Genomic DNA, 22,953 nt, shown 5'->3' on the forward strand with positions numbered 1-22,953 from the left:
AAATTTTAAAAACTAAACTGAATGGTAAGAATATGATTAAAGCGGTTAATACCTACGCTATACCTGTCTTAACGTATTCTTTTGGAGTCATTAGGTGAACAAAGACTGATGTTGAGGAGATTAAGAGAAAGACCAGAATAACCCTCACGACGTTTCGAGCACACCATCCTCAGTCAGCCATCGAAAGACTTACTCTTTCCAGATCCAAGGGTGGCAGAGGACTAACTAATATTTCTTTTCTCTTCAGAAAACAAGTAGCAGATCTTCAGAAATACTTCCTCACGATTAGGGAAACCTCTTCTCTTCATAGAGCAGTGGCGCTAGCGGATAACGGATACACACCCTTGAATCTCCGTGTAGGTATAGCAGAACACATTACTGTAACAAGATCAGAGCACACAGCCATTAAAGTTAACACATGGAAGCAGAAGGCAATACACGGAAAACATCCTCACGAACTTAATGCCGAACATGTCGATTATGAAACGTCGAACTACTGGTTGACCCGTAGAGATCTATTTCCTGAAACTGAAGGCTATTCAAGACCAGGTGATTACTACAAAAAATTACCTTAAGTATATTACTAAAGATGAGAAAGTAATCGACGATCGATGTAGAAAATGCCTGCGCGTACCGAAAACAATTCAACATATAACATCAGGATGCACATCTCTATCAGTTGCCGAATATCTGCACCGACATGAATATGTGGCAAAAATTATTCATCAAGAACTGGCAAAACTTTATCATCTAATTGGCGAAACTTAGGTTTGTATTACCAGTACAAACCAGAAACTGTACTTGAAAATGACGACTTTCGCCTCTACTGGGACAGAACTGTTTTGACCGATAGGACGCTCACTTCAAACAGACCAGAAATAATCTTAATAAACAAAGCCCAAAAGAAAACCTTTCTTTTTGCAATTGACATAGCAGTGCCAAATGCCAATAATGTCCTAGAAACGACACACACTAAACTTGCTAAATATGCAGATCTAGCTCTCGAGATAAAACAACAATGGAGGCAAGATAATGTATATATACCCCCTCTAGTTATTTCATCCACTGGAATTGTCCCTTTAACACTGTCCAAAAACCTTAACGCATTGGGTCTTTCCTCCTGGACGATTGTCACTATACAGAAATCTGTTATACTGAATACATGCAACATTGTTCGAAAGTTCCTAAATCTACCATAGCAAAATTCATCTTGCCTTCAGGCCGATGAAATTGACAACACCGCTATCAGCGAGCTAAAACAGAATAATAATAATACTAATAATAATAATTATAATACTAATATTAATAGTTATAATAATAGTAGTTAGTAATAAGTTATAGTAACAAAAATAATAATAATCGTTACTAAATCGAGCTCAATCGTTCTGCAAAAATGTACCCAAAATCCTTATTTGCTTGATGCAAAAAGAAGTTATCTTGGCAGCGATGGAGCTAATACATCGTACTCTTTCTATAAAGTAAGTGAATACCTTTACAGATCATTGTAACCCGAGGCATAAAAATTCATTCTCACTTATGTGTGATAACAAATAAAAAATAATAACAATAGTAATAATCATTAATACGCTTCAGAACTTATGGATACATATCATGTTTGTTGGTTTAATGATGCAACTTTGAAGCCGCGAAATTGGTTACGAATTGTTTTATTGCCACATCAAATAAAAAATTATTTTTTGGGCAAAAAAAGCTTTCATTGACTATTTTGACAATTAATAACAAAAATATAGGGCGGTAAAATATTTGACTTTTACGAAATTTACATTGACTAAAAACCTTCATTATGTTCAATAATTAATTATAATGGTATTTAGAATACAATAATTGCGATGAGTTTAAAAATCAGTCGGAGCTACTAACACCGTGTCTAATCACCTAACTTCTATAAATTGATACTATTTTTTTTTTAATATCTAAGAAAATTCCGGGGTGAAAAGTTTTCGGCACCACCCGCATTAGTCAATAAATCAAACCCTTTCGTTTATTAAAATCATGAAAAAAATCGTATTCACATACAAATCTTGAAAAAAGTCGAACCAGTTATACGTTAAATTACTAAAATAATAAAATTATTCTAATAAACTTAATTGATAAGTGTAGTTCTTTGATTATAAAAACATATTTTTATAGTAATTTTTTATTATTCTAGAGTCTGTTCATTTTTTTAAAACGGTCTGAATATACCAAATTCTGTTACCTTCAAAAGGTCATCGAGTAGGTAACATAAAATAAGATCTATAAGGGTGAGTCCCTTATAGCGCTGCTATTAGGTGGTGTAACATTTTGAAATAAAACAGCAGTCAATGTGGTGTAATAATGTTAGAAGGAAAGGGGCGACATAACAGTTTAACAGTTAACTGGCTATGTAGTGTGTAGTATAGTGAGAGTTTTAGATCAAACTTGTTGTCAAACAAATCAACAAAATGTGTAAGTAATTTTAATTAACAGTTACGGAAATTGCTATGGGAAATTGATTAAGAAGATTTGTAAATACTATTTAAGATTTGCCTTTAATTTTATTTAATTAAAAATTCCATACACAACTTAAATTATTGATTTATTTAAATGCAAAATTTAATAAGCAACTTGGGTTAAACTATATTTGGTATATTTTTTGTTGAACTTCTGTAACAGAAGAGTAATCTTTCTCCATAATAAAAAAGATCTTTTTAAAAATTTATTATTATAGAATTTCTATTTAAAAATAAAATATTTAATATATATGTAATTTTATTATAATATAAGGTGTTTTATAAAATTATACCTAATATCAAAATATTACAATTTCAATTTGCATATTTCTAAAACTGATTTTATAAATTAACAAATATACTTCAGGTAAAACTTAATTTTTAATTTTAATGCAATATAATTTACTAGATAGGTTTTTTTGAGAAAGTTAAATCTTACCTTAGATCACATATAACTTATAGGAGGTCACTTGTACAGCAGTTTTCCTTCCTTCATTCATAACTTTTTTGAAAATACTTTAAGCAACCTTTTCGACGCAAGATATTTTAACCCTGATAACGGTTTATAGCACTTGCCTGATATATCTTATACTAGTACACTGCCTGATATATACTTATACTATCTTATACTAGTATTTTGAATATAATACAAGTATAAGATATGATGCTATATTATATATACCCTGTGACAATAATATTATTATCCGATATATTCAGCATTAAAGATGGCGGGGCTAGGCAAGGAAATCTCGGTCCTGTGAGCTACTTTTTTAGGTTCGGAAAGGAAAAAAATATAATTAAATCATTATATATTATTTTGATATTTCAAGTAAGTAAGTGTAAAATTGTGTGTACTGTTTAAAAAAAAATAACTTTTTGTGGTGTTATGGACGGTTCTTTCTTAAATATTTACATCCAAACGACCAAAAAATGTTGCATAGTAGTCAACAGTGAATGTTGACCTTTCTGTAGATAGTCATTTAATATTAAGCCTTGAGAATCCCTTTTGTCTTTCCAGTTTTCATTATCAACAGCTGCGATTGACCGTTTTGATTGCTGCTTCGACTCAGGAGTGTAGTGTAGGCCAACGTATATGTATCCAGGTTTTATCCAAAGTCACAAGTCTACGCCAAAAATGTGCTAGATAATTAATATATAAATACTGCTCAAAATTGATCATTCGGATAAGTTTGTTTTCAACTGTCAACAATCGCGGCACCCATCTGGCAGACAGTTTTTCCAAACACAAATGTTTGAAATGTGCTAAATATTTTCTACCCTACTAATTGAAATGTCTGTCTTTTAATCATCGATCATCATTAATAATACAATATATTTGTTCAATCATTTCTGGTATTGCCACTTCTCGACTCTGCTTTATTTTAAGTTGAAATTTCGAGCAAGTTTAAATTTGTTCAAAACAAAACATCTTTAAAGTCGATGCAGAACTACTATAAGCCGCATCTAAGTAAGTTTTAATCTGAGTCGCTGCCCATTGTTTCATACACAGGGTGTCCCGGATTCCATTATCCAAACTCTATTAGCGCATTCTGTTTTCAGAATTAGCCTTAATTTTCTTAATAAAATAAATATAAAATATTATATATTTATATATAATTAATAAAATTTCGCCATATATCAAAAAACGTCTCATTTTTGAAATACGAATTGTTAAAATTTAAAAAAAAAATGTTTTTTATTCAGAACTTTTTTCTGAAATTTGGTGCAGGACTTTGGAGTAACAAAAGACATTTTTTAATCTACAAGATTTGTTATTTTTTTTATCTATGATCACACTATTACTGCTTGTTTGAAAACAAAAATTATTTCTAAAATCCTTTTTTAGCTTGGAGCAAATTTGATTTTTTCCTCTTGTATGTGCGATGCAAGGTTTTTAACCGTCTGTGTTATGCAAGGAAATTCTTAATTTTTTCAGAGAAGGATAAGACAAATTCAAGCTTTTTACATCTTTCCAAACTGCCTCAAAACTGCAATAATCATTCCATTACATAAAGGAGGAGATAAAGATCAAGCCTCAAACTATCGTCCAATTGCACTTCTTCCAACCCTCTCAAAGATCATAGAACGCCTGGCCAAAGTTTACTGAATAAAATACTATATAATATATTTTATTCGGTAAACTTTGGCCTGGCTTAAAAAAGGTTTTTGTCATTTTTGTTTAAATATAATATCTTAACCCCTTATCAGTTTGGATTCCTGAGCAAAAAATGCACCAACGATGCTATGTTCTCCCTATTTAACAGCGTTTATTCAAATATTAACAAAAATTACTTAACAGCAACAATTTTCTGTGACTTTTCAAAGGCTTTCGATTGCGTAAACCACATTATTTTAATAAACAAATTGCAGCACTATGGATTCAGAGGTATATCCGTTCAATGGTTTAATATTTGTTGGTTGTCATATTTGTGCAACAGAAGTCAACTTGTAAAGGTCGATACGTCAAGATATTCTTGTAAACCAATTGAATGTGGGGTATCTCAAGGTTCCGTTTTGGGTCCTTTGCTCTTTTTGCTGTTTATAAATGATTTGGCCAGCCTGAACATAAGCGGAAAAATCTGTCTTTTTGCTGATGATACTAGCTTCACTTGGAGCAATCCGAATGCAATGGCACTACAAACAACAATTTCCAACGACTTGGTCTTCATTAAATCGTGGTGCGATTCCAATCTTTTATGCCTAAATCTCTCAAAAACTAAAGTCTTATCATATAAAACGACCATTCCTCTATTTATTCTAAACAATACCAGTATGGAGGTTGTTGAGTCTGTCAAGTTCTTGGGTCTTGTTGTGGACGGCTCTTTGAAATGGGATTTGCACATAGATACGTTATCTAAAAAACTAAGCTCGGCATGTTTTGCCATAAGATCAATCTCAAGTGAATTAGGCTTTTTCACGGCCAAATAGTTTATTATGCTCTTTTTGAGTCACATCTTCGTTACGCCCTTCCATTCTGGGGTACATGCTGCATGACCCAATTTGAGCGTATATGTAAACTTCAAAAGAGAGCGCTTCGCTACTTATTAGGACTTGATAGTAGAGCTCACTGCCAAGTAAATTTTATAAAATATAAGATCCTTACTCTTCCCTCGTTATTTATATTTGAATCTATCTGCCTTATCCGCAAACATGTGTCGCAGATTCCAAAAAGACCATCCCACAGCTATTCACTAAGGAACGTTGATCATAATCTTCATCTGCCAATTCTACGGTCGGAATTAGTAACGAACTCTATACTTTATGCACCAATAAAAATGCACAACCATCTGCCTTCCGTAATAAAATCGATGACTTTTAGTTGTTTTCGCAATGCCCTAAAATCTTTACTACTGCAAAAAGCCCTATATACAGTAGAAGACTTTATTAATATTTCCTTTTAAAGCATACACACTGGCGTTATTAGTTACCTATTATTTGCAAAATGTTTGCCTGCTTTTTATTGCATGTTTTATTTTATTGTATGTTTTTTTTTTGAGACTAAGGTTTTTGACAATTTTATACATATAATTGTGTGTATATTTGTATATAAAAATTATTTTATTTATGTATTTCGACCAAATTGTACAATTTGATCATTTGTACAGTATTTTTGTTTTATTATGTACCTATTTACTTTGTGTGTATTTTGTCTGAGTATTTTTTTATGTTTATTTGTTTATATTTGTATTTTTTCCTTTGGCTTTGTCGACAAAATGTAAATTTTCTGACAATAAAGCATTTTGATTTGATTTGATTTAACTAGTCCGACGTGAAACCGAGATAATTCATCAGAATTTCCAAATTCTTTGGCCTATCATAACTCTTGTAGAGGCTCCAGAATTCTATCAGGATCCTTACATACGTTTCTGGGTCATATGAGTATCTCCTATTGATATCATTAATTTATTAATAAGTTGTTTTTAGAAAGCGAACTCCTTCAAAATTCCTTTTAAAAAGTTTGAATATTCTGCAAGGACATTCAATTGAGAATTGGCTACAGTTTTTTTAGTCCGAATAAGTAGCTTAGCGTATATAGCATCAAATAGCTTGTTGCTGTACAGATTCTTCATATTTCCAACTCATGAGCCACCACTGGTCTTATATTATTCTAATCTAGCATTTTATGAAATAAAAATATAATAAGGGTTTTAATAAAAAAATATTGCGTGTTTTTTTGGCACCCAACAACTGACAAACATGTTAACCTTTATTTTGTGTTAGTAGAGAACTATTAGATTATTAATATTTACATTTATGAATTATACTAATAGATAGTAGATCCCCAACTACAATCAATAAAAAATTATCACTGGCAAACAAATATGGTTATTAATAAGCGAAGCGTAACACGGTAATAACAGATAAATAGTGGCATATTGTTGTACTTGATTTTTTAACTTATATAGTTAGGCTACGTTTGTATTTATGTATGTATATTTTTATTTCGCTAGTTTTAATATTTTTAGATTTCTGCTTTGGCCAATCGTTGTAACAACAACTTTGGGCCCTTAAGTTGCACTATATTAAAAATAAAAAATATAGTTTAAAGAAAAAAAACACAAAACAAACCTAGAAGAATCTAAAAAAAAGAAAAAAAGTAAAGTCACAATCTCAAAAATTATCCAAAAAATTAAAACAAATAACTCTTAATATGATATAAAAACCCAATTATAAAAGTTTAACAAGATAATCACATATTCAACAAAATTAAATTAAATTAACTGCAATATACCTACTAACTATATCTTAAACACATGGGTCTTAATCCCAAGAGTAATGATCCACCAAGATATCGACAATCACATGAATCGGAGAGAAATTTATATCGCCCGTGTGACAGATCCGAATAAATATAACGCATATTGTATATAGTGGCGATTTCAACAGGATGTTAGTATGAGACCTTGGCAGAAAGAATGTTAGGGGATGTCTAGCATTAAGCCTAGGCACCATGAAACGTACACCAGAAAGAAGTACAGGACTATCAATGAATTCATTCAGTAACCCATGGAGGAATTTTACAGAGAAGATAATTCTTCTGAGATGTAATGAATGTAGATTGAAGCGTTCCAATAGTTGCCGATGATCAAACTCTCTAACTGGAGATATGCCATCCTGTCTGAAGGCCAAAAACTTAGCAAATTCAGATTCAAGGAGACCAACATGATTCTGATAGAGCGGGTTCCATATAAGGCAGCCAAACTCCAGTTTTGATCTCACAAAGCAACAGAAAAGCAGCCTTAATGTAGATTCCAAAGAAGAACTCTGAGATCTTCTAATTATGAACCCAAGCCTTCTCAGGACTGACTTGACTATGTTGTTGAATTGTGGAACGAATGTAGATTCAGAGTGAAGGTGATACCAAGATCAATAATTTGCTCTAATCTACTCAAAATAGTATCATTAATAAAGTAATCAAAATTTAAGGCCGTTTTTGATCTAGAGTAATTGACCACACTACATTTAGCCGCATTCAAGCCTAACCTGTTAACAGCGCACCATTCCTCCAATATATTTAGGCAGTTTTGAAGAAAAACACAATCCTCCAAACCATATACATTTAAATATAGCTTCAAATCATCGTCAAAAGCCAGCCTATGACAAGTATGACTCAATCAAGTCATTTATAAAAAAACTAAACAGAAGCGGACCCAGGTTCGAGCCCTGTGGCACACTCGACGTTACGTTGAAAAGTTTCGATTTAAAGCCCTTATATTCGACATATTAAGATCTACCAATTAAATAAATTAAACAATCTCTCTTAAAAACCATACTGAAGTCATTTATGCAGCAAAATATAGTGATCTATCCGATCAAAGGCTTTTTGGAAGTCGGTATAAATAACATTGACTTGGGTATTAACATCAAGTGTGATTCACAGATGTGGCTAGGCAGACAGGATAAGTTAGTAACACAAGATCGCCCGCTAAAAAATCCATGCTGGTCTACAAAGATGAGTTTTTTTGCGTGACTAAATAGGGACCGATTCAAGTTAATTTCGTGAATTTTTGAGAAGTTACAGATTCATTAGATTGGCCTGTAGTTCACGATTTGGGCTGGGATTCTAAAATCACGATTCGATACGATTACTCGATATGACTGATTCTAAATAAAATTTTCAGTCGTGAGTGTCTTGCGGAGTGCCTAGTTTTTAACGATTTGTCGACGACATTGGGTATATCGTATACACCAGACGATATAGCTTCTTCCTTTTTTAATACGTGCATAATGTGACAGCATCCTTTTTTAAACGTATTTGTTTCATTTATTGTTTACCAATAGTCATACCAGGTTTTCATTAGTATATCAAGAAGCTTTCTTAAACACAACTAATAGATTTAATTCGACCCTATTTTCCACAACCTTCTGTTAATAATAGAAGCAGAGGAAGTAGAGTTATCATTGAATGGGCAGTTTTAGTATGTCAATATTTTATGGCACAGATTATTACCATAGAAGCATTGGACAAGATTTTAAATTCGGAATCAGCGAAACTACTGCAAGTCGTTGAATCCATAAAATTACTAAAATTATTGACAATCACCTTGATGATGAGAGAAATTAATAAATTAACATTTATAGAGAGATCCAATTTCCCTGATGTTATAGGTCCTATTGATTGCACCCATGTTGCCATATTAAAACCAAAAGTGGATGAACACAAGTTGTTGTGATTTTCCATGAATTGAATTATTATTTTCCAATGGAAAGTGGTGATTTTAAACGACATTTTTTTTTTTTAAATAATATAGGCATATATTTAAATAAAAAAACACGAAGGCAAAAAAAATTAACCAAATAAATAAAAATTCTTAGTGTTTATCAATAGAAAAGACAATAGACGTTTCCCTCTGTCAAATATTAGGGAAAATAACAAATATATACCAAGAAACCTAAATCAAATCTAATAAAACGAGTTTAGCCGACGATTGAAATTTAGAATCACCCTTGTCGTCACGACTGAGTCGCGATCGAATTCGATGTGTCGTGATTTTAGAATCCCAGCCTTGATCAGAGTCCCCAGCTTTTAAAATAGGTATTATTTTAGCAGTCTTCCAAATTTCAGGAATCTGTTCTGTTGACAGTATTAATTTGAAAATGTAGATCAGAGGATCAGTTAGGACACCAATGTAATCTCTTACCAAGAAGCTAGGTGCATCGTCTACACCAGATGTTAACTTAATTTTGCGTTTTTTACTAGCCAAAATAATCTGGGAAGCATCAACGTTGGAAATGTCAAAGTGGGGCACATTATCAGACGTCGACGAATGGTTAATGAAATTTGATTGTATAAATGCCTCACCAAAAAACAGTGCAAAAGCATCAACTATGTCTTGTGGGTCTCTAATTACTACGTCATCGGGTAACGTCATCGTACCAGGAATCGTGGTGCCAGCTTTCTTAGAACCAATAACATTCCAAAAGCTAGATGGGTCCAAAGAAATATTCCTTTCGGTGTTTGATATATACAACTTATATTTATTGCGTATTTGTAGTTTGATAAGGCGTCTAAGAGAATGGAATTTATTTTGAGAGAATGGAGAATTATACATTTTAAAGTCCTTGAAAGCCTTTTCTTTAATATAAATGTTCTTAATCAATTCTCGAGAATAATAATTTGGAAATCTTCTTTTACGTCGCTGGTTAAGAGGAATTTGTGCGGCAAATATGCCATTCAATATATCATATAGGGCTCCACATGCATCATTAACGTTAGAGGATAAATACACAGTGGACCAGTCAGCTTCAAGGATCGACTCATAAGGGAGATGGACTCAGCATAACGGGTTTCGCGCGGACGGCGCCAACTAGAGCGCTTGAGACTCTGCTGAGCCTTCCGCCTCTGGACCTCGTTGTGCAATTTGAGGCAATGAGGACTGCGTACAGGCTATACGTCCTCGGCGAACTACGTGCTGTCGAGACCGGTCACGCAAAAATTTGGTCACGGGCAAAAAAATAAAAAATAAATAGGGGGATCATCTGGTACACAGATGGCTCCAGAATGAATAACAGAGCTGGATCAGGGCTTATTGGTGGGATCCCACATTCACGCCACTGTCTTCCAGGCCGAAGTATTCACTGTATTAAAATGCGGACAGAAAATCCTAAGCTGCGGACACCGCAATACAGCCTATCAATATGCTCGGACAGCAGAGCTGCCATTAAGGCTATCACGGCCGCAAAGGTAAGCTCCAAGCTTGTACTAGAGTGCATAAAAGTCCTGAAAAAACTGGTACAGGTTGGATGCATGGTTCAGCTCGTCTGGATACCTGGCCACGCAGGCCATGCAGGTAATGAGGAAGCGGACTCTCTTGCCAGACTTGGATCCGCGAATATGCCGATGGGGCCGGAACCCATAGTTGGTATTGCCAAATGCGTTGCGGTCGCGTCAATGAAGAGTCTGCTGGACAAGTGGACCCACCGAAGATGGACTACGCCTAAAAAGACGCAAAATTCGGCTAGTGACAGGTCTTTTAACCGGTCACTGGCACTTAAGAAGCCATCTCCATACTATCGGAATTGCGGACAACCCGGAATGCTGATGGTGCTGTGAGGAGGATGAAACCGTTGACCATGTAGTCGGGGAGTGCCCAGCACTCACGCGCGCCAGGTTCAAATACTTGGGTAACACTTTCAGTGTACCGAGCGACTTTAAGCCCTTCAGACCAGAGAGGCTTATCAGTTTCTCTAAGGCCGTTGGGCTCTGGTGCCCCGGTGGGGCATGACGGGTCCATCAGGAGACCTATATGCACAACTGCCTTGGCAGCCCACTGTTTCGTCAATTCAATTCAATTCAAATGAGATGGAAGTTGGCCTTTCTAAAGTTAAAAGAATGAGATAAGTTTTTATTAAGCTGAAAATTATACACACGTTGGCCTGAGACAGTAAAATCAATTTACAGTGCGGGGTGATGTAAATCTTCCAAGACAAAAGGCACGTTACAACGAGAAATAGTACAGGTGAAGTCAGATAAAACAAGATCCAATAGTCTGTTATTATAGTTTAGGTTGTGATTACACTGAATAAGATTAAAAGTCAAAGGGTAACTTAAATTCTTTCTGCCATCCTCCACTAAATTTATTTAAAAATCATCTATCTTACACGTTTCGGACATATAAGATTTCCATCTTCAGGGATATACAATGAGGGTTTTCGTCACAACATATAACAGTTATCGCGCTACTGGCAAGGTCAAAAGTTAAAATGTCAACAATAAATAAAAGGGCATATTAAGATGCATGAGAAGGGACTAAGCAGGGTCTACACAAACATTAAAATCACATAATTACAAAACTAGGATAATTGTTATGTCAACAAGAACTCTGTCAACAGGAGTTGACAGAGTTCTAAACATCATAAGTCTTTGGAAATATTCCACCACTAGGTAGGTATCTGTGCCCTCAACCATGTCTCGGTGATGCATATGGTGTGAAAATCCTCAGCAATGTGAAAATTATCTCTTATATGCGGATATAAAGTTGTTTATAAAAATTAAATCTATTAATGATTGTTTGACTTTTCAATTAAATCTAAAACTAATTAAGAATTAAGTATAATATAAGTAATCTTTTTTTAAATACAAAAAATGTGTTTTACACTATCCTCCATGAGTACAACTTAAAACTTAGAACTATTTACCTGTTCAGACAAATTCAGGGATTTAGGAGTCCTGTTTGATCTGCTGCTGCTTGTCTTATACCATACTATTACTCAATTACATCTCAAGCTTAAAAATGTTTGGATTCATTGTACGCTCTAAAGAGTTTCCACATATTGATGCCGCTAAGTTTCAATTTTATAGTTATGTTTGTTTTAAGCTGTAGTATGCAGCCATGTATATGTAGAGTCTCCCGGTTATAATGTTCAATATTCCTAGAATGTTTAAAACAAAATTTAATATTTAACTTTCAAGCTGAAATATTTGAAGAAATTGTTTCAATCATTGTTTTGCACCAAATATTTATATAAAGAATAAGTGGAAGACTTACATCGGGAAACATGACAAACAAGAATATGGAAGATAGCTGGCATATAATAAAGAGATGCATACAAGAGGCAGCTAACGAATCAATAGGAAAAATAACTCTTAAGTTAAACTCGTAAAACAAGACCAAGCTTTGGGTTTCACTGAAGGTAAAAAAGCTGGCCGAGGAAACAAGAAAACTACATACAATACAAAAGTGTACCAATAGAGCAAAAGAATAAAGTCCATCAAAATAATAAAAAGAAAATATGGGAGAAGCTCTGCACACACATGCACGTGCCCAGAGGAAAGTTTGGAAGATGCGCAAAAATAGAAAGAAACTCTTAAACACACATATCCAGACCAAGATAGGAAACTCTGAATGAATGGGAAACATATATTATAAATCTATATGACAATACTGACAATACGTAAAACTTTAATCACAGGAAACGAATCACGAATAAATTAATGATTACAGAGGAGAAAGTTAGTATGAAGATTAAAAACCTCAAATAGACAATCTGCGAGAGTGAAGAACATACCCAATTAACTCTTTAACAGTTAATAAAATATGTAGGTAAAGAGTATTAGCGGAACTGTTTAACAAAATAATAACCACATCCAGCATACTAACAGAGTGACATAAAAGTATTACCATACCAATTTTCAAAAAGGGACAAAAAACCAATCCGGAGACCTAGAAAGACATAACTTTACTTTGCAGCACTATGAAACTGGTTACCAGCATTGTCAAAAGAATACTAGAACACACCATTAAAAACAAAGTTGAAGAACAGCAATTGCGGAAGAGCATATCGACAATTGATACCTTGTTTATTCTGATACAGGTAGAAAAGAAATTCTGCTTATGTGTGTTTTATTCACCTAACAAAAACGTTTAATAAAGTACAGCTGTTCAATATACTAAACATATTGAGCAAGAAACAAATCCCAATATCAATCATAAACATAATCATCTGAACACAGGTAACACTACCGGAATAAAAGTAGATGAAAGTGGACCATCAAACAACAAAAGACTTACCGACACTAACAGGAATAAGACCGGGTGATAGTTTCAGCCCATTACTTTTTAACGACATAAGCAGAATGCACCAAGAGAGATTAGCATATAACGCTAAAGACGGAAAACCAGCAGGCCGACCACCGTTAGGAAGACCACCTAAAAGATGGACGTATAGCTGGATTTCTGTTTTACAGGATTACCAACCGCCTTTGCAATTAACAGACTTTAAGGTCTTGTATAAGAAGAGGAATTTTTAAGCAATATGGATATATATTGTAATAATACAATAAGTATATCTTCCTTAGGGTTGTCCCCATGACAAACTTTTAGAAAGGCTTTACTTCATATCACTTCAGAAGCGCATTAATTAGCCTATAAAAATCGTATAAACAAATAACAATAATATAAGCAATAAACATAGCTTTGAAGATGCTCAATAAACATTGTTGAATTTTTTCTCACAGTGCATACAATTAATATTTAAAATTGTATTATAAACCATGTTATCATTTTTTAGAATTGCAAAATCTATTTTTTTTTTTTTAGAATTGTATAAGATTAAATTATCTATATGAAATTGAATCAAGTCATTGACGACATCTTATGAAATTATCTGAATTTCTATACGTAATGTACCATTTATGCTAAAAAGCTACATATTTTATCAAAAAAGTTTCAAAGTTCAACATTTCATGACGATCAAAATATTTTTAAATAAAACCAAAAAGATGCTAATTTTATTCAATTGTTTTTTTAATTAGTGATCTTTGAAATGTTATGCCAATATTTTAGGCTACATTTTGAAAATGATTAATATTTATCAGATTCTAAAATGACTTTTATTTATTTGATACTATACAAGGTATTCATTAAGTATGTGGCCTAAAAATTAACTAATTCCAATCAGAAAATAAATTCCTAAGCTTTTTAAATTTTCCACATTACAATTTTAATGAGTAATTTGTAGCTTTTTATGATATGTTGCTTATTCTGCGTTAACGTTGACTGGACTTTTTTTGTTCTTATAAGATATGAAACCGGTTTTAAACCTTTAAGACTTAAGAAGTAACTTTTGTTCAGCCTTTATATCAGCCTCTATATATGTGAGATTCGTCCGTTATACCATTAATTGTAACGCCAGTGTCAGCTAGATCAAGTAAAATTCACAACTGCGGTGTGACCAAACAGACACGATTTTGTATAATTTGCTATTGTTTGCTAATTTTTCCTTAAAAAAATATCTGTTAATTAGAATGTATATAATAAAAGACTTATGGGGTACCTTCAAATTTCCAACAAATCTTTAATAACGAACAAACGAAAGTCAAATATTAAAATGTCCTCTTTTGAACTTACTTAGAAATAAATGGGCATTTCCCATAGAAATGTCAAGAATAGTTTCAACGACCAATTTTTTGTACCATCCAAGAGTACGATGTAAAGCTTGACTTGATCAAAAATATCAATTGAGCTTTTTCCATCGTTGTAATCAATGAGGGCTTTGAGTGACGTTGCATTTTCTTTCCGTGGCACCAAGATATCCCTTTCTGTTGTGTCATTTTTATTTCGCAATGTACCCATATAGGGTGGGTCGGTTCTCTAGGTTTTTTATGCCTGTAGTAAAAAAAGTTACCAAATGGTCCATAATGAATACCAATTTTCTACTTTTTTTTAATATTATTGTTTTACCCCCCCCCCCCCGCATGACCCCTAAAAAAATTTAAAAAAAATTTATAATATTAAAGACCTCTGCTTCAAACAAATAAAAATAGCTTCAAACACACTCACAAAAATTATTATTCAATTTAAACAACGTTAAGCCTCCCCGCCAGGTAAATTTGTACGGAACGGCCCCTCCCTTCAAAAATTTCGTGATGAGGCTAATACTAAACTTTTTGATATTTTAAAGTGCAAATGTACCGATTTTAACTTGTGTATTTGTGAGAAGTCATACAAAGTTCCAAAAATGGAACAAGCTTTCCTAAACGACCAGAGAACTACACGATTAATGTCTATAGGGCAAGTAGATGCCAAAACAAGTAAAATTTTGCAGCAAAAACAAAAAAGAAAAAGCAGGGACCTCTCGCGTAATATTCTGGAGGACAAAAGTCAACAAAACATTTCGCGTGGTGTATCAGAAAAAAAAATTGAACAAGGCAATCTATCAGATATATATCAGTGCAAAGCGAACCAGACTGTGATCCAGACTTCGAACCAGAGCCGTCAACTTCTACGGGCATAACCCTCAACTTTCCTGCATTAGCAAAAGCAATAGACCGAGCTGGATTATCAAGTTGAAAAGGAGCAATGATCGCCAGTGCAGCTCTGGAAAATGTTGGATTGATATCCAAAACTGATCAATCTTATGTAATAGACAAGTCCAAATTAGATCGACGAAGAAAAGGGCAGCGACTTGATTTACGAAAAAATATAATAAAAGATGGTACTAGTCTTCAAGCTCTCTATTTTGATGGACGCAAAGATAGAACTCTTCACATTAAAAAACAGGGTGAATCGTCATCTAGGAAAATCATTGTCGAAGAACATATAGTGTTATTAAAGGAACCAGGTAGCGACTATATAGGACACGTAACACCTGAAAACGGTACTGCAAAGACCATAGCTTCAACGATTCTAAAATATTTAACCGAAAATGAAGTATTAGTTAGCGAGTTAGTTGCGGTTAGCTGCGATGGTACTGTCATTAATACTGGGCCTCACGGTGGTGTAATACATTTGTTGGCATTACATCTTAAACGACCTTTGCAATGGCTAATTTGTCAACTACATGCAAACGAGTTGCCATTCCGACATTTGGTTCGACATCTGGACGGAAATACCACAGGACCATTATCATTCTCGGGTTCTATCGGCAAACTTATTGAAACATGTGAGCGATTACCTGTCATGTGCTACAAAACAATCAAAGTTAATTTGCCTGAGGTAAATTTAAAAGAATTAAGTAGCGATCAAAAATATTTATACGAGATTTCCACTGCCATAGCTACTAGAAACTGTCCATCTAATTTAGCGAATAAATTTCCTGGCAAGTTATCTCACGCAAGATGGCTAACAACAGCAAATCGTATCTTGCGGACTTACATTGCGGTAAAAAATCCCCCGCCTAAATTAAAAGTGTTGATAGAATATATTATGCGAGTATATGTGAAGATTTGGTTTTGAGTAAAAACTGTACCATTGTGCACATTTGGAGCTCTTCACGCTCTTAAGAGAATTAGGGTACAGAAAAATATTAAATTGCAGGTCGAATGAGAAAAAAATTCCTGTAAATTTGATTAGCACGATAAGAAAATTTGAAATTCCCAAGTTCAATTTTGAAGCGGAATCATATATTGATTTAATAAATTAACAAGAGTGCACAGTAACAAAGCCACCAATGACGAAGCATCTGTCTGATGAAGAAATTGAAGAATCTATTAAAACTAGCAGCTATCCAGAGGAAGATTTATGGAAGTTACCCTGCCATACGCAGGCTGTTGAAAGATGTGTCAAATTAGTAACAGAGGCATCGTCGGCCATATGTGGGTTTACTAACAGAGATGGTTGGATACGTACAACGACAACATCTAGAAGCCAAATGCCAAAGTTTACTACCAAATCAGACTATGAAGTAGGAAATTAGAAATTGATCATATGGTTGGGTGGATGGGCAAATTATTTTGTTTTAATATATTTTTTTGTATTTTAGCGGGGTAGGGGGGGGTGCAAGCGCTAATGATTTTTTTTTTATATTTGTACGAGATTATTTTACCCAATAGCAAGTTTCTAAACCACAGGTCTCTCAAAATTAAAGAAAAAGTATAACAACGACCCACCCTAGTACCCAAGCAATGGGTATTTTTATCTAAAATAATTAAATTAAAGGCTTCTGTATAAATTATTGGTAATACAAATTCTTATGCTTCCTCAATACAATTTTCACAATACAATTTAAATACTTATATATCATATTTATGTATTTTTTTCGGATTGTTCTATTTGGAATGATAATCTGCTCTAAAATGGTGTCATTATTCATTGGCTGAATTTTATATAGCTTTCTGGGCACAGATCATTATCAGAAAAGTGAATTATTTTTAACAAAAGTTCAAACCTATTGCGAGTATATACCGGGTGGTGCGACGCCGAGCGGAACATAGGAAATCCCATGTAAATTTTAAGGGGGTCAATTATTGGCTTCCCTGTAACTTTTTGAAGAGACCAATCTGGAGAGACACCCTCGTGCAAAGTTTCAAAAAATTTTAATAAGCGAATCTTGAATTATTCAATTAAATGTAATTGCAAAATTACCAAATTTTCCGTTCTGTTTTCTATAAAATGTACAGGGAAGCCAATAATTGACCCCCTTAAAATTTACATGGGTTTTCCTATGTTCCGCTCGGCGACTCACCACCCGGTATATAAGTGTGCAAGCAACATAATATGTCTCCAAAATCCATTTTGTTGCCAGTTTATTCGAACTATTCCCAGCAAGTCTATAAATCCAATTACTTTGATTCGGTTTGTAATTTCTCACGACTGCATGGGACCACAGTTTAAAATATTTTCATTTTACTTCAAAAACTCCATTATCAAATCGATAGTACCAAAATCAGCAATTGCAAGAAAGTATTGCACCTGGTATTTAATTGTCAGTCTGAATTGATGCCACCTCGAAACTTCTTCTTCAAACAGAATGTGATTTTGGTGCAAAATATAATATTTCTCGACTATGTCATTACCTTGGTTTGAAACTATTGACTCACTATCTTCCACTTAATGGATGGATCTTCATCTTCACTATATTTTGATCTTGCACAACCTCAGGGCTATTTCGACGGTTGGTAATAAAGGAACAGGAAGGGAACAGTAAAATGAGGCCCTTTCTTTTTCTGATTTGTCTCAAAGTCAGAATCACTACGGAAAATAGAAATTATTAAAATGCAACAACATGAGCTAGTAACTTGAGTTGCTAGGTTTTGAAGTTGCAGAAATTATGATTTTTGGGGCGCGCTCGATGCGATGCGGTGCTATTTATTTCTGCATCCCTATTAATGCTTTTAGTGATTATAATATACAGTGCATCCCAAAAGTTATGTCTAAATTCATTTAAAATTCAGGGGTGTGTTCGAAAAAAAAACGCTCGGACCCGTCGATTTTTATTTCAAGTTGCGCATTTTTATATGTGAAGTTTGTATATACAGGGTTGCTCAAAAATAAATTACGACCATCAACTTAATTTTTTAAAGCACCTTTCTTTTATTTCATCAAAAGGATCCACCATAAGGTTCATACTCTCGACTTCATTAAACGTTTGGGTTGGTATTTTTTGTGATCACATAATTGGACCATTTTCCTTACCGCGTATGTAAATGGAGATATGTACTTAGACTTTTTGGAAAATGCCGTAAACCCAACATTGATTAAAATTATGACAAACGACCAAGGCTCGTCCCCATTAAATAACATCAACACAGAAAGTAATGTTTGTAAATTGTTAGGAGTTTATCTTGGATCTTAACTTTTCGGAGCTCGCGCGCGGACTCTCACTCCGCAACTTATTTTATCGTTAATTTCTACAATCGACAACCCGCAGCGCTGTAATATTAAGTATCTTTCTATCCCGGGTTCTCCTATAGTCAGTGCTCATTTGTGCGTTGGTGTGTGCGTTTATTCCCAAATTATAGCCACTGCGGACTGTGAGTCCGCGCGCGAGCGTTCAATTTAAATATATTTATGCGTTTTTTTTGTTGTTAAACTTGTTGTGCAATGAAGAGTGTTAGCTTTTATTATTAAAATTTAAGATAGATTATTATTATTTGTACACTTTTATAGATGGCGTGCTCCTGGAGTCGAGAGGAGGCTCGTTTGCAAGAGCTCATGCAAGAATGTTTGGAAGAAGATGACGAGGAGCCAAAGAGTGATTTTGAGGATCAAGAAGATGATGGAGAAGAAGACAATTTAGAAAGGCAAGATTTGGATAGTGATACCGAACAAGAAACTTTGGAGACGGAAGTCACTGATGGAGTCACTAGGGGAAATTACCTTGTGTTTATTGGCAAAGATGGAACTGAGTGGGCCAAACATATGACGAAAAGAAATGTGAAAACCAGGGCGGAAAACTTGATAAAGCATCTTCCAGGGGTAAAAGGACCTGCGAAAGACCTAAAAAGAGATATTGACATTTGGAAGCTTTTTTTTACAGACGAAGTACTGAATTCGATAGTCGAAAATACAAACAGACATATTGCCATGAGTAGAATTGCCTCTACTGACCAACGTGAAAGAGATGCAAAAGACACGGACATGTTAGAAATACAAGCACTGATTGGATCGCTTTATTTATCTGGGGTATTGAAATCTAATCGATTTAATATTGAGGAAATATGGACACAGAATGGTACTGGCGTCGAGCTTTTTCGACTAACGATGTCCCAATGTCGATTTCGATTTCTGCTAGATCATTTACGTTTTGATGATTTGGCAACTAGAGACGAACGAAAACAGACTGCCAAGCTAGCCGCCATCCGGACAGTGTTTGATACAGTTGTTGATAACTTTGATTCAGCCTATACACCTTTTGAATGGCTAAAAATAGACGAGAAGCTAGAAGCATTTCGGGGGCGTTGTAACTTTAGGCATTATATACCTAGCAAACCCCATAAATATGGGCTAAAAATATTTGCTATGGTAGGCGCCAAGACTTTCTACACCTGCAACATAGAGGTTTACGTAGGAAAGCAGCCTGAGGGTCCATTCCAAGCGAGTAATTCTCCCACGGCAGTGGTGCAGAGATTGTGCCAATTAATAAAAGGAACCTGTCGTAAAATTACAGTTGACAACTGGTTTACCAGTATGGAGCTACTCAATTCCCTTCAGTCCGATTTCAAGCAACGGTAAGGTAACTTTATTAGGTACAGTTAGATAAAACAAAAGGGAATTGCCACCTGAATTTTCGAATCCTTTGGGTCGTCCACTTTTATCGTCCATGTTCGCCTTTCGTCATAATTGTACTTTAGTATCATATACACCAAAAAAGAAAAAAACGATAAAATAGATGCTTCCACTGGAAAACCAGATATGATATTGGACTACAACTCATCTAAAGAAGGTGTTTACTGTGTGGACAAGCTATGTGTCTTATAACTGTGCACGTAATCCAAGAAGATAGCCTATGGTTGTGTTCTGTTCGCTACTCAATGTATCGGGAATAAACTCTTTTGTTGTTCATTCAATGAATAATAATGAAAATATACGACGAAGAAAGTTTTTGCGATCTTTGTCATTTCAATCAGTGGATTCACATTCTATATTCGCCGTCGAATGACGCAAACTATTCCTAAGGCTACGCAGTTGAGAATAAAAGAACTTTTCGGACTGGAAACACCTACACCTGAGCCCCTACCAGCAGGACAACGTGGACGTTGCTCATACTGCGATAGAAAAAAAAATAGACCTTCTCGTTTTTTTTGTGTTGAATGCCACAAATGTGTTTGTTTAGAGCATTCACTTGTTATTTGTCATGAATGCCGCTCAGAATGAAACACATTTTTATTTTTAATTTCTAGAAAGTTTTTATGTGTTGTTAATGTTTATTTTCATTTTTTTGTAGCAATAAATTTTGTTAAATGCCAAAATCAATGTATTCGATGAATAAAATCTTAAAATAAATAAAAATTAACTTTTATTGCCAATAATTTTTAGAAATATGCACATTTAAATGCTGCGGACTCTGAGTTCGCATGCCAGCGTCCTTTCCAAAATACTTAGCGCGAGCTCCGGAAGGTTAAGTATGAGATCAATGTCAGATTGACAAGTTAGCCTAAGAAGCAATATTTTCGTGTTTAGAAGTCTATTATTCTCATCTATCATTTTGTGTCTCAAGGGAAATATTAAGATCCGCCTATTTTGGTCTTCTGCATTTGGACATGGGATACTCATGACGTAAGTTTTTTAAGTTACAGAGAAGATCAGTAGGCATCGTTGGGGGACTAGGCTATAGGAAAGTCTAACTATATACATCTTAGAAAATTTATTAATGTTAGAAAATTGAAATATATGTATATAGATGGTACTATGATACCTACTCCTACGTTCCAAGGTTCAAATCAAACTTGATCCCTTAAAAGAATAGAAGATGAAACTTATTACCTGGGTCCCAAATTTTTCAACAAGCTGCTAGATCAATTTACAAGACATTTAACAATTTATTTAATAGACAATGCATTTTATAATCATGAAGAATTTCTCGAGGGCCATTGATAAATGAATATTTTAATCTACCAATATCCTCCAATTTTTATTTATAGATTGATTATATATTATTAGAGTGTGCTTGTGAAATATTTATGTACTTGAACGTTCTTTTTTTAACTTTTTATCTGAATGAATTACTATCTTTTTTTTCATAAGTATATATGTTTTGTATTTTTTATTTAATAACAAGTTCGTTGTTTTTTTTAAAACTTGGAACGCTGTGTAGTTGTAGAAAACTTGTTTAAAAGGTGTTATGAAGCAGATTAGGCAAAATGAGCCAAATCTGATATTAGAAAAATTAAAAAAAGAGTGCAAATGACAATTTTAGGGAGTCTATAGTATATAATTTACACCATAATTATATATAATAGTCGTATCTACCATATTGGTAATAGATATAACAATAATGTGGCATGATAAATCCAGGGAGCTATTTTGAAGGAGCAATAAACTCCACAACAAATAATAATTTTAAATAAATAGGTTACTACTTTACCCAAAATAACTTACTACTAATGTTAATTATTAATGTTAAGACAGAGGACTTTTAAACTTAGACGGAGTAATAACTAGCTTAAACCAACGGACTAGATAACATTTTTAAGGATTAAAATGAATAATTAAATTGACATAAGGTTCACATTGACGCACACACTAATAAGATAAGCAAATATTGTTATGCTGTAAAAAAATTAAAGATAGTATATGCTTTTAAGTTGTTTTCTTAGGATTGCATTATAAGATCTATTGTACAGAAAATAAATAGAGATACAGAAAAAAACCAATTACAAAAAAGGTAATTAGAACTTATATATATACAAAGATATGTTATACCTGACATTTTAGATACTATAGGATAAATTTCTTTTCCCAATAATAAAAATTTCACCTAAAAAACGGTAAAATTGGCTCAAATACTTTTTAATAGATAAACGTTTCTTATTTGAACATCCTATCTTTAACATAGTGAAATTAATGCATTAATGAAATAGGGTTATTGACAATTTAAAACTTAACACTTAATTTTTTAATAATGGGTATGACCTCCTCTTGCCCTAATAACATCTCTCATACGATTAGGCATAGATCTAATCAAGTTTGCTATTTCTTGTGGAATGTTTAGCCACTCTTCTTCTACTGCAACAATAAGCTCTGGGATCGAGTTTGGGATACGAAGTCTAGCTCGAATTCTTCGTTTTAGCCCATAAATG

The 22,953-nt window shown here is 33.8% G+C and overlaps 1 long non-coding RNA gene across 1 annotated transcript in view; it reads right to left on the reverse strand.

Annotated features, from left to right (window-relative positions):
* Window positions 1–22,258, reverse strand: part of LOC126745282 (uncharacterized) — a 46,798-nt gene extending 24,540 nt beyond the window's left edge. The window contains exons 1-2 of the long non-coding RNA XR_007663501.1: window positions 22,094–22,258; window positions 12,132–12,365 (exon numbers count right to left, since the gene is read on the reverse strand). This is a non-coding gene — a long non-coding RNA (uncharacterized LOC126745282). The remainder of the gene's footprint in view (window positions 1–12,131; window positions 12,366–22,093) is intronic.
* Between the last annotated feature and the right edge of the window lie 695 nt (window positions 22,259–22,953).

This window comes from Anthonomus grandis, chromosome 15 (genome assembly GCF_022605725.1).
Source record: "Anthonomus grandis grandis chromosome 15, icAntGran1.3, whole genome shotgun sequence".
Taxonomy (NCBI): Eukaryota; Metazoa; Arthropoda; class Insecta; order Coleoptera; family Curculionidae; genus Anthonomus; species Anthonomus grandis.